General features: G+C 55.6%; 1 protein-coding gene across 1 annotated transcript in view; it reads right to left on the bottom strand.

The window, feature by feature from the left end:
- Window positions 1-10,895, bottom strand: part of CASZ1 (castor zinc finger 1) — a 144,884-nt gene that overhangs the window by 47,973 nt on the left and 86,016 nt on the right. Inside the window, exon 3 of the mRNA XM_011363568.2 lies at window positions 10,403-10,454. The gene's annotated coding sequence lies outside the window, so the exon portion shown is untranslated. The remainder of the gene's footprint in view (window positions 1-10,402; window positions 10,455-10,895) is intronic.

The following is a 10,895-nucleotide window of genomic DNA, read 5'->3' as shown; positions in this document are numbered from 1 at the left end:
GTCGGCCTCGCGCGGCTCCGCACACCGCGCGGGCTCCAGGCTCCACGCTCCAGGAGTGTGGGTATCCCGGGGCTTGCTTTTAAAATGGGCCCTGGCGCCTCCCGCCCGGGCCGATCCCCGGCCTCGGCCCGGCCCCTACACAGCCCTGCTCTACGGCCTTTCTCCTCCTCCTACCCTGCGATCAGCCACCAGCCCCGCGGCCGGGTCTCGAGGGGAGCCAGCACAGCACCTCCTTCCTCCCTCCCTTACCCGGCCTGGGCAGCTCTTCTTTCCTCTGTCGGAGTGTCCCCACCAGAGACCTGCGCCATCACTTGGGCTTCCTTCCCGCCCTCTTGCCTTTGCCGTGCCCGGCGAAGGGCTCTGGCAGACAGGGCGCAGGCACCCCTCAACCCAGGAGCCAGTGTCCTGCCACCTGCACCTCCGACATCGGCCACATTTCCTGCCTACCAGCTCATCGCTGGACCAGGGTGCCCTGTCCACTCCTTGCCCCTCCTTTTCTCTCAGAGAAAGCACTTCGGTGGGTCTCCTTGCCATAGGAGACGGCCCTGATGTGGCCAGATATATTGAGATTCCTTAAATTTTAGTGACCCAAGTTACTCACTGGGCCTGGGGGGCTCAACAGAGGAGGCAGCCAGGCAAGCAGGAAGGTGGGCAGTTGTGCTAGTGAAGTCCCTGAATCTCACTGTCACCAGCTCTCCCTCTGTCCCTTCTGCATCCACCCTGCTGCCTGAGGAGAAAAACAGGACCCTGGCTTTCTCTGGTCTTTGGTCAGCATTCAGCAAAATGGCCTATTCCTGCAATATTTCCATTTTGCAAAGGGAGGGGCCCAGGAAGGCTTTGGGGCAAAGAAGTCAGGGAGTTAATTTCCTCTTTCTTCCACTTTCCCCTTATTTTTCTGCTTTTTATAGACTGCTCTTTCAAATGCCCTCCCAGGGAGGTTGGCATCCCTCCCTGATGCCTTCTTGGTGACCCCCATTCCTGGTTATCACACAACTCTCCACCCTTCAGGCCTGCTCCATCTGTTTGTAGGAACAGTAGGTGGAGGTCCAGAAGGTTTACTGCGTGTCCCTTGGCCCTAAAACCCTGAATAAGGGAGCAGAGCTCCTTAAATCAGGCCACGTGCTACCCAGAGGCTGGCACTGCTGGCACAGGGCAGCCAGGTAGAGAAGACCACGAGCTCCTGCTCCCCACGCAGGATCTCGGAGAGGGCATCTCTGCGTCCAGGACTGCTCAGGGGTACACACATGCCTGTGAGTGCTCCCACCCATGACTCTCCAAAGCAAGATCTGCAACTTACAGTTGTAACAACAGGCAGTCAATCCCAAACCCCAGTTCTGATTGTCTGTTCTCCCATCTGGGCAACTGGGGTACAGAAGGAAGCCTGAACACATAGAGGCGGAAGGGCGATTTCTGGGTGCATTTGAAGATGTCTGCACATATGGGGAGCTCCCTGCATATGTGACCCGCATGGCCTGCTGAATGTCATTACCAAGGCAAGGCCAACCGAATCGGCTACACGATAACTTCGAGGCCTCTGGTGGACAAAGACTGGAGAGAAATGGCTGAAGGGACAGAAGAGAGAGAGCTAGAAGGAAGGCAGAACAGGCAGGGCCAGCCAGTGGTGAACTGAGGCAGCAGCCTGGAGAGCCTCTGCTGTGTGCCAAGACAATGGCCACAATCAGCCACTGCAGATTTAAGAGGTCCTGCCCAAGGGCGAGGGCCTTCACGGAGAACAGGCCACAGAGGCACAGAAAATGAGGCCATCTCGGCGTGTTATGATTTGAGAACATCTGAGGAGAAGGCCGAGGCATCGAGGCTGTGCACGGGTGTGAGTCAGAGGCCGCATAATGGAGGGGTCCCCAGATTTCTCTGTCACTCTCTTTCCCTTTGGATGTGTGCTCATACAAAGGGGAGAGGCCCAGAACCCTGGCATCTCTGAGGCTATGGCCCCTTTTTGATGTGAGAACTCTGATGTGGTGACATCTCCTTAGACCCTGAGGCCAGGCCACTGTGAGAACATTTGTGCCTGGGACTCGGGGGACGGAAAACCCAATGCCACAATTCCTCCTGGTCTCGAGGTCCTGGGCCCAGAGCCACCAGGTCCTCCTTACACGCCTCGCCCCCAAGAGAAAAAGTGGAGACCTGCCCAGCAATTCCACCCACCGGGCCCCTCACGCGAACCGTCGGCTCTCCCGTCAGGCTTCCGTCACTGGCTCCCAGTCCCTCGCACCCCCAGTTTGCCCACTCATTCTCTCTCCCTCCCGAGCCCGGGGCCTTCTCACTCAGCGGCCTGTTTACACACCAGGTATCTGATGCTTTATCTGCTCTCATTTTGAATTTGTAACTTTCACATAAACTCGAACAAAGCTCCTTTTGTTCCTACACCCCACCCCAGGATCCCAATAAACTGGTTCCCTCTGAGGCGACTGGGCCAGGGCACAGGAGCCTTGGCCAAAGGACTGTGTGTGCATGTGAACAAGCATGTTCGCACCTGCGAGGGAGTCCGCGTGTTTGCGTGTGAATGCACTCCCCAGGCTGACGGAGGGAGGGTGTCAGGGAGCAAGCAAGCGAAGTGTAGACAGGAGGCATGGCGGGGACAGAGGGCAGAGCGTAGACACCATGGCATGGGGACAGGATAGCCTGCCAGCAGGGCACGAGAGGTGGTCGGCCACGGAAGGGTGGGTGTCACGGCAGGGGATAAATGGGGACGAAGGAAACAAAGGGCAGAGAGGAGCTGCAGAGCGGGTGGCAGAGCGAGGGGCTGAGGCCAGGCTCGAGCTAAGTGTAAGGCAGATACAAGGATTGCATTATGGCGGTATAGGGGCGGGCACAGCCGCACGCTCGGCCCCGTAATCCTGTTAGCCAGCAATCTCCATTCCGAAAGAGCTTCATTTCTTTGTGAATATTTGTAAACTAGATATCTAATGGAAAATTATAGGAAAATTATAGTGAAATTCATGACGGAGAAATCCGATTATCCCTAATTCAATTATGCCATCTTAGCCCACACAGCACATTTCCCATTTTTTTCCCATAAATACCGATGCCAGGGGTCCCGGTAATCAAATAAAATTGAAAATCATCTTCCCATTAAATTCAATTAGCCGCAATTTCTAAAGCCTATCAGAGATTTTAATTACTAAATTATAAAATTCTCCAATGCTAAATTGAAACCAAAAAAATTGCACATCCTTATATTTCATAGAATAAAAAAGGGCCAGCAAAATTCTTGAAAAATGCCCTCCTCTCTGTGCCCAGCTCCAAAGCAGGTCCTTCACCTGGAGGGACCTCACTTCGCTTACTTGTCCAGCTGGGGATGAGGCCAGGGGGGCAGAGGAGATGGCTCTGTCAGGGGCAGGGCTGAAGCATAGTCATTTAGCAGAGGGGCAAACCACACCTCCAACCCTCTAGCAGCTCTGGGCTGGGCTGGCCCCTGGAGAGGACCCGCCTTACTCACGGGCTGTCCTGGCTCCTGAGATGCCCTCAACTCTGTCCCTGACCAAGAAGCCTATAACTGCCACCTTCTCGGTCTGTGGACAGGGCTCAGGCCCAGGTCACAGCTTGGCCTCAGGGCTCTGCATGATTCTAGGGCAGCGGACCAGAGGCAGCTAGCTTCTTACCCAAGCTCTAGCTCTCTAACCACTCTGCCGGCCACCAGGTGGCCTGGGCTGGGTCCAGAGGTGGGAGGAGGATGGAGCCTGGGGTCTAGAGTGGACAGAGATCACGGAGTGGGTTCCATGGCCCCGAATCTTCTCTAGAGCATTCCCAAGGGCCATGGGTCCTGGCAGTGTACCACCCTCCTGGGAGAAGAGCTGTAAACTGACATGGCCCAAATCTGGCCTCTCCCTATATTTCCAGTTCATTCTCTGTTTTCCTTACCCTCTCTGGGAAGTTGACAGCCCTGAACCAGCCAGAAGGCAAACCCCTGCCCCACGGGAGAGCTCACTAATTCACCCTCAGCAACTTTTAGTAAAATGTTGGCCGACCCCAATGGGAACTCTGCCCCTTTCGCCCCCACCCCTAGACCACTTACCCTGCTCTAAAGGCTGCTCCAGGAGTCAGGAGAGCCTGGGGAGGTGGCATCAGTGGTGGCATAAAGTGACCTTGGGTCTGAAACCCAAGGTAGGTGGCTGGGTGGGCAGCCGCTGGGCCCAGCAGCTTCAGAGCAGCCAGCAGCAGAGTTGCCAGCAACCCAGCACCCAGGGAGCAGGGAGCAGGTTTAATTTGCCAGGCAGTCAGGAGTGCCAGCAGGGGAGGCACCCGCAAACAAAACAAAAACAAAAAAGTCAATTATCTTTGGCTTTTTCTTAATAAATATCCAAACTGGCCCGGCCGGATCCTCCGCTTTGGAGGGAGAGAGAAGAAGGAGGAAAAAACCCCAAACCAACCAAATCCAACAGACACTCATTCTCCCTCGTGTCTACCTTTCCCTTTGTCTCTCGCCCTTGTATTTATTTCTTATCGGAGGCAGTAAGTTTCACATTAATTCCCAAATTTGCAAGTGCCAGAGTGTGGTCAAAAGCACCCCCTCTTTTTTTTTTTTTTTTAAGTTTTGGAGCGTGAAGCAAAAAGAGGGAGGTGGGAAGAAAAGGGTGAGAAGGAACAGGACAGAAGCAAAGGAGAGAAAGAAAGAAAGATGGAAGGAAAGAGAGAAAGTGTGATTCAGGTAACGGAGTTAGTCGCATCGCCCCTGTGGGCACGGCCCAGCCTGTGGCCCCAACCCTGGCAGGGACCTGTTCTGGAATGTTGTGTTGGCATTTTATTTTAGTTACAATTATCCCCACAGGAGATATGGAACTTCTCATTTTAAAATTCCGAAACCACCCAGGTCTCACCGGCCACTTCAGCTCCCTTGTTGCTGCCAGTTCCTGTGCCAACCCTCCCTTCCAAGAGCTTGGCCAGGGAAGAGAAGGTTCAAAAGGAGGGGGAGGTTGGCTGTCCTTCTGAGGGGTGCGAGATTTTTCTGTACCTGGGGAGAGATGCATGTCACCACCTGGGCCTACGTGTTTGGATGGTGCTCATACGCGCCTGAGCCCATGCTGTTGGAAATATGTGGCTGAGCATGTGTGTTGGAGGTGGGGGGCAGCCAGGGCATCAGGGCTCTGAAGACTTATTACCTCAGTTCAAATCCTGGCTCCATCACTCACTGGCTGTGCAACCTTAATCAAGTCACTGATCCTCTCTGAGCCTCCATATTCTCAGCATCAGAGAGAATAATAATGAGTGGTTGCCTCAGGCTGGGGGTCGAGAGCAATGGAGAGTGACTGCTAATGAGTATGGGGTTTCTTTTGGGTGATGAAAATATTCTAAAATTAGATAGTGGTGATGGTTGTAGAACCTTGAGAATATGCTAAAAAAAAATCCCACTGAATTGTATAGTTGGCAAGTAAAGTATATCTCAATAAAGTGGCTCTTAAAAAAGTGGGCACAAAAGCGGGGAATAACAATAGCACTCACTGCAGAGAACTGCCAGAAGGACACAGAGTAAGTGCACAATAAGGATTAACGATTAGTGACTAATAAGGATCTGGGCAAACGGGTAGCCCTGGGGTCCATGAATGTATACTGCTGGGTGCTGCCACCTGGGTCCCTGGTGCCAGGCCAGCAGGTTGTCAAGCAGCTGAGCTGCCCTCATACTCAGTCGGGGCTCCTGGGAGGCTGCTCCCTGGCAGGGATGGGAGGGTGCATGGCCCTCCCTGCCTGCGTCCCTGGAGAGAAGGCTGCCCACCGTGGCAGGCAGACTGCCGTTCACTCTCCCCGTCTCACAGAGCACTCATATTTTCCATGTGCAGCAGACCATGAATTCACCTTCATACTAGTTACAGGGTTATTTAGCTTCTCCTGACACTGACAATCACCAAACTTTAATTCGCTGCTTGGCTTCTCCCTGCTGCGCCCTCTGCCCACCCCCAAAATCCCTGGGAGAGGATGGGAAGGACCTAGTCCAGCTCCCTCTTGCCAAAGCTTGCCCTTTTGAGTGATGGAGTGATGGCAGGAGCGGGGGTTGGTCAGAAGGAGAAGATGATGGGCAGAGGGCGGTGGGGAGAGACCAGCTTGGGAGAGAGGAAGTACCACAAGGGCTAAAGGGACCTTCCGTCCTGCTCCTCCGGCCTGACACTAATGTATTCAATCCGACATCCATCCTGTTGTGAATGAAGACTCAGCAGACCAGGCTGTGCGTCTGAGGGCGTCCGAGGGCCAGCGGCCCCAGCCAGAACCTACGGGCCTGGACTCACTGAGCTCCCAGGACCAGGCAGCTGGCATGGACTGGCTCCTTCGCCTGCTGCTAAATGAGCAGGTGCCTATCAGGGAACTGACCCCAGGGGGCCCGTTCTCACCAACCTGAGAAGCCAGCTCTCATTTTCTCCTGCCTTCCCTCTGCCAGTCTCCTGTCAGGCCGAGCCATCCTGCCCCGCAGCGGCTCCTCTCCGGGCTATCACGCTATTGCTTGTGTCACGTCTCCTTTTGATGAAGGCAGGTGGGGCCGCACAAAGCTACTGCCAAACATCAGATGGGAAAGAGAGACTCTGCGACATCTCCCACCGAGCACCCAAATCATAGTCCCGGGACCAGTGCAGCAGACGGCCCAAACTGGGCATCTGGGTGCCTGCTTCTTTGCTTACTGGGCCAGGCTGTTGCCGCCCCACGACTATGGCCAGCCCCGGCAGGGTCTTCGTCTCTCTCTTCCCTTGGCTTTAGCAGATCTCCTTCGTTCTGTCTCCCTTGTTTTCCCACACCCTTTCCAGGAGTGGATCCAGCTTCCAGAAGGTCCACAGAGGCCTGAGGTTGGCTCAGGGGACAGGGGAACCCAGAGATCTCAGACTCCTCTTTGCTACTCTCTACTTCCTCAAGTGGTCACCATCATTTTTCCCCTAAAGCCTCCCAGGCAAGCAAGGGAGCGATGATTTGTCCGGAGAATCTTTAATGGAATCAGAGGACTCTTATTCCCCAAATCCAAGATGGCATCATCAGCCACTCACTAGGCAGAGTCCCAGGAGCGGAGTGCTGAGCTGAGAGGACTCACGAAGACCAGAGGCCGGGCAAGGACCTGGGTCCAGGAGCTTGGAGAAGCAGAGGCAGAGCCGGGGGCTGAGCCAGGAGGCGAGAGGGAGGGAAATCCACTGTGGGATTAAGCCGTGTCTGCTTCCTTCCAGTCCCACTGCACTGCCTCACCCCTGCTGGACGGAAAAGTGGCCTTGGTGGCCTGGGCAAGAGAGATGTCAACGGGACCAATGGCAGAGATGGGAAAAGGGGCTTGTTGACTGCAAACTGTCCATTACGGCTCAGATTATAAGCATATTGCGCAGGGCTCTCTGCACGATGCCCAAGAAATCCAATACGCTGAAAGGTTAATGCAATCAATTAGGGTGACAAGGAAGTAAAGTAAAGCCTTCGGAGTAGATGAAAAGGAGAGAGAGCACGCGCCGCGGAGTTGGGGGGTGGCAGTATGGGTGGTGGGAAGGCGAGGAGAAAGAGAAACTAGTGGGATGCAGAGAGAAGGTTTGGAGGGGGAAAGGGAGCTACACGAAAGGCCAGAAACCCACAAAGAGAGGACAGTGAGAGAGATGGCAGCGGGAGAGGGCGCCCAGTGAACTGTGCCAGGACACGGCTCCCGTCTCAGACCTCTGACTGCTGTGCGGCTTCATTTCCTTCCCTTCCCCCTTCCTCGCTCCCTGCCAGCCTTTCCTCCAGGGCTTGGAGCCTGGCTCCCGGATTAGCTCGCAGCACTAGTGATGTGTCAGAGCAGCCGTGGTCCCTGCCCCGCCACATAACCTGCTGCTGCACCCTCAGCAGCACCCACAAACACAACCTTCACAGCTTTCCCCTGAACTCCCTAGTCCCTGCTTGCAACAAGCCTGTGAAGCAGAGAGCATGATGGTCAGGACCTCTTTTACAGACAGAGAAACTGGCACTCGGAGAGGTTATGCAGCTTCCCAGGCCTGGAAGCCATCATGGAGGACCCAGGGCTGACCTGAGATCTCCAGCAGCTCCCAGGTCACTACCAGTGGGAGGCGGGAGCCTCGCTTTCTCTAAGGAGTCAGACTTAGGTCCTGGGGCAGGGGTAGGGGACGCCATGGACCTGCCCAGGCTGCTACTCTGTGAGGAGAAAAGGTGCGAGGGAAGGAGGGGACATGGGCACTTCCTGCTTGTCAGGCCCCAGGCTAGACACCTTCAGCTACATTAACTCCTTTAGTGTCCCGATAACCCTGCAAAGTAGATATTCTGCTCACCTTAGAGAAGAGGAAAAGATGGATCTGAGAACTTGGTAAAGGCTACAGGACAGAGACTCAGGGCTCCTGGGATGACAGGATAAGAGCTTTGAAAAAACAGTGGCTATCGAGAGGAGGGCAAGGTGCTAGGTAGGTGGGACTGAGCGGAGGATGAGGCCCTAGAGAGAGGAGAGACAGAGAGGACAGCCCCCAGTAGATCAGGACTGCAAGCGGTCCACGACCTGCAGGATGGGGCTCCCAGATAACTGCCCGGGCCCCGTGCAGCAGTCCCACGGAAGACAAGGGCACAGAGCAGGATGATGGTTACACAATATTATGAACGTTTTTAATACCAGGGAACCGTACACTTAAATGGTTACAATGGTAAATTTCACGTTACGTATATTTTGCCACTTAAAAAAAAAAAAAAGAGCAGGAGGCAGGAGCCAGAACCTCTAGAGCAAGAGCCAGCAAACGTTTTCTGTTAAGGGCCAGATGGTAAATATTTTAGGCTTTGCGGGCCAACATCCTCTGTTGTAGCCACCCACCTCTGCCACTGTAAAGTGAAAGCAGCCGTAGCCCATGAGAAAAGGAGTGGGCGTGGCTGCGTTCCAATAAAACTTTATTTACAAAGACAGGCAGTGGGCTACATTTGGCCTGTGGGCTGTACTTTGTCAAGTCTTGCTCCAGAGGATGGAAGCACCTAGGGCTGACTTTCAGGACCAGTGATGCTGGGCTCTGTTCCAATATCTGGGGACAGAAGTATCCGATCTGGACCCTGCCAGATAGTGGAGGGAAGGGATGGGTGGAAGTCAGGTTCTCATTACTAGTAAAGGGTGGAGAAAAAGAAGAGGAAAAAGGACAAGCGCTGGCATGGGAAACAGATGTCCAAGAACCTGTCCGTCCCAGCTGCCTGCATCCCAAGAAGCCCTTCACTGTGCTTCGGATTCTCATGGATGACATGAAGGGGCGGAGACTTGCAGCTCCCAACGTTCTAGGAGTCTCCATGCCACGAGAGCGGTGTGAGGCTGTGGTTAAGAGACACAGGAGTAGGGCAGTGGGGCTGGGCTGGCCAGCAGGGATGCCAGGGGAGAGGAGGGCGAGGAGAGAGGCCTGGGGGAGCGGCGCTGTAACCAGGGTGGTGCTGGCAGCAAAGGGAGGAATCCATGGGCCCCAGTGAGAGCGCAGGGCGCTGGCCGGGCCTGCCCTACACTGGTCGCCTCTGATCACGTTTTCAGGGCCACTGCCCGCCGGCACAGACAATGCTGGGGGAGCCTTTGAAGTCCGAAAGGGATGCCGCGGTGGGAGCCTCTCGAATCTCCTCCCTTCCCCCATCCTCCCAGGGGAGGGGGCCAAGCAGGATGAAACTGGGAGCCAGTCGCAGCCGGCCGAAAGGCATGAGACAAAGGGAAAACAAACAGGTTTGGAGCCAGGCGCACGGTGCCGTGTCTGTCCCCCGCCCCGCCGAGCAAGGATGATGGATGGCTGCAGCCAGCCCGCTCGCCTGCCGTGCAGGCCCCTATATTTACATAACACTGGCGTTCCACCGGTCACCTCTGACACAGCGCTGCCTGAGGCCGAGGCCCGGTGGCCCTGAGGTTCCTCAGCCACCAGGGACTGTGATAGCCTGTGAAGGCCCAGCCAGGCCTGGGGAGCCCTGGGGAAGGGCAGGACAGCAGCCTGCCCTGGGCTCAGGGCCTGAGGCCTTCTGCCTGCCAGCCTCTCATGCAGGAAGGAGGAGGCCACGGGGGCCAGCAGCCTCGGCAGAGAGAGGGCTTTCAAGTCCACGAGGTCCCCCACGCGCCTGAGCTAGCAGCAGAGCTTCCAGGGAGAGCCAGCAGCAGCCACCACGGCAGGCTGACCGAGCTGCAGAGAGCTGGGCATGGTGCGCCCGGGCAGGCGAGCCCTGGCACCGCAGAGGCCCCTTCTCACTGTTGCCTTGAATACATTCTGTGCCCAAAGCCTGCAATCGGGGTGTCCCCAGCCCATTCCCAGCTTAAGAGCCGATCTGAGACGTTCCCGCTGAGGTCATCTTTTCCACCAGGTTCAAATGGGCAACGTGGCTCCAACTCCTGGTCTTTATCTTCCCAACCCTTCCTGGATGTTCAGCCCAGGGGGATACCTGTGGTAGGCAGGCCAAGGTTCACCAGAGGAAGCGGGGCACAGGGTCAGGGAAGGGGCTCAGGCCTTACCTTGTAGCAGGTCCTAGAGGCTCCTCTTTTACAGCAGGGGCATCACTTCATCCTGAAGAGGGAGAGAGAGGAGCCCCATTAGCCTTTCAAGGCAGAAAGCCCGCGACTCCCCACTGCATGCCCTCCATCCTGCTATGTGCCCAAGGGCTCCTTGTCACCTCTGGCCTGAGGGGCTGACGCTCCAGGGCTGGCCAAGGGGGTCAAAAATTCAGATACTGATTTGGGCCCATTTAAGTATATGCCAAGCAAAATTTGCAAAAATTCAGGAGGCAGTAGGGGCCGATCACAGCAGGAATGTGGTCCTCAGGGCACCTTAACCAGAGATCAGAGGCAAATTCGGGGGTTTGTGGGTGGAGGTGCTCCTGTGAGCTGCAGGCCGAGCATCGGGGCCTACAGCCGATAACAGAACGCAGCAGCACCCACGTCTTTGCTTTCTTCCCCTGGCCCCTGAAAATAAAAATGGCAGATACCAAGCTGCTCATATAGCGAATGG

The sequence above is a fragment of the Pteropus vampyrus genome, unplaced genomic scaffold (assembly GCF_000151845.1).
Source record: "Pteropus vampyrus isolate Shadow unplaced genomic scaffold, Pvam_2.0 Scaffold86, whole genome shotgun sequence".
Lineage (NCBI taxonomy): Eukaryota > Metazoa > Chordata > Mammalia > Chiroptera > Pteropodidae > Pteropus > Pteropus vampyrus.
This window is presented reverse-complemented; position numbering and strand designations above follow the sequence as displayed.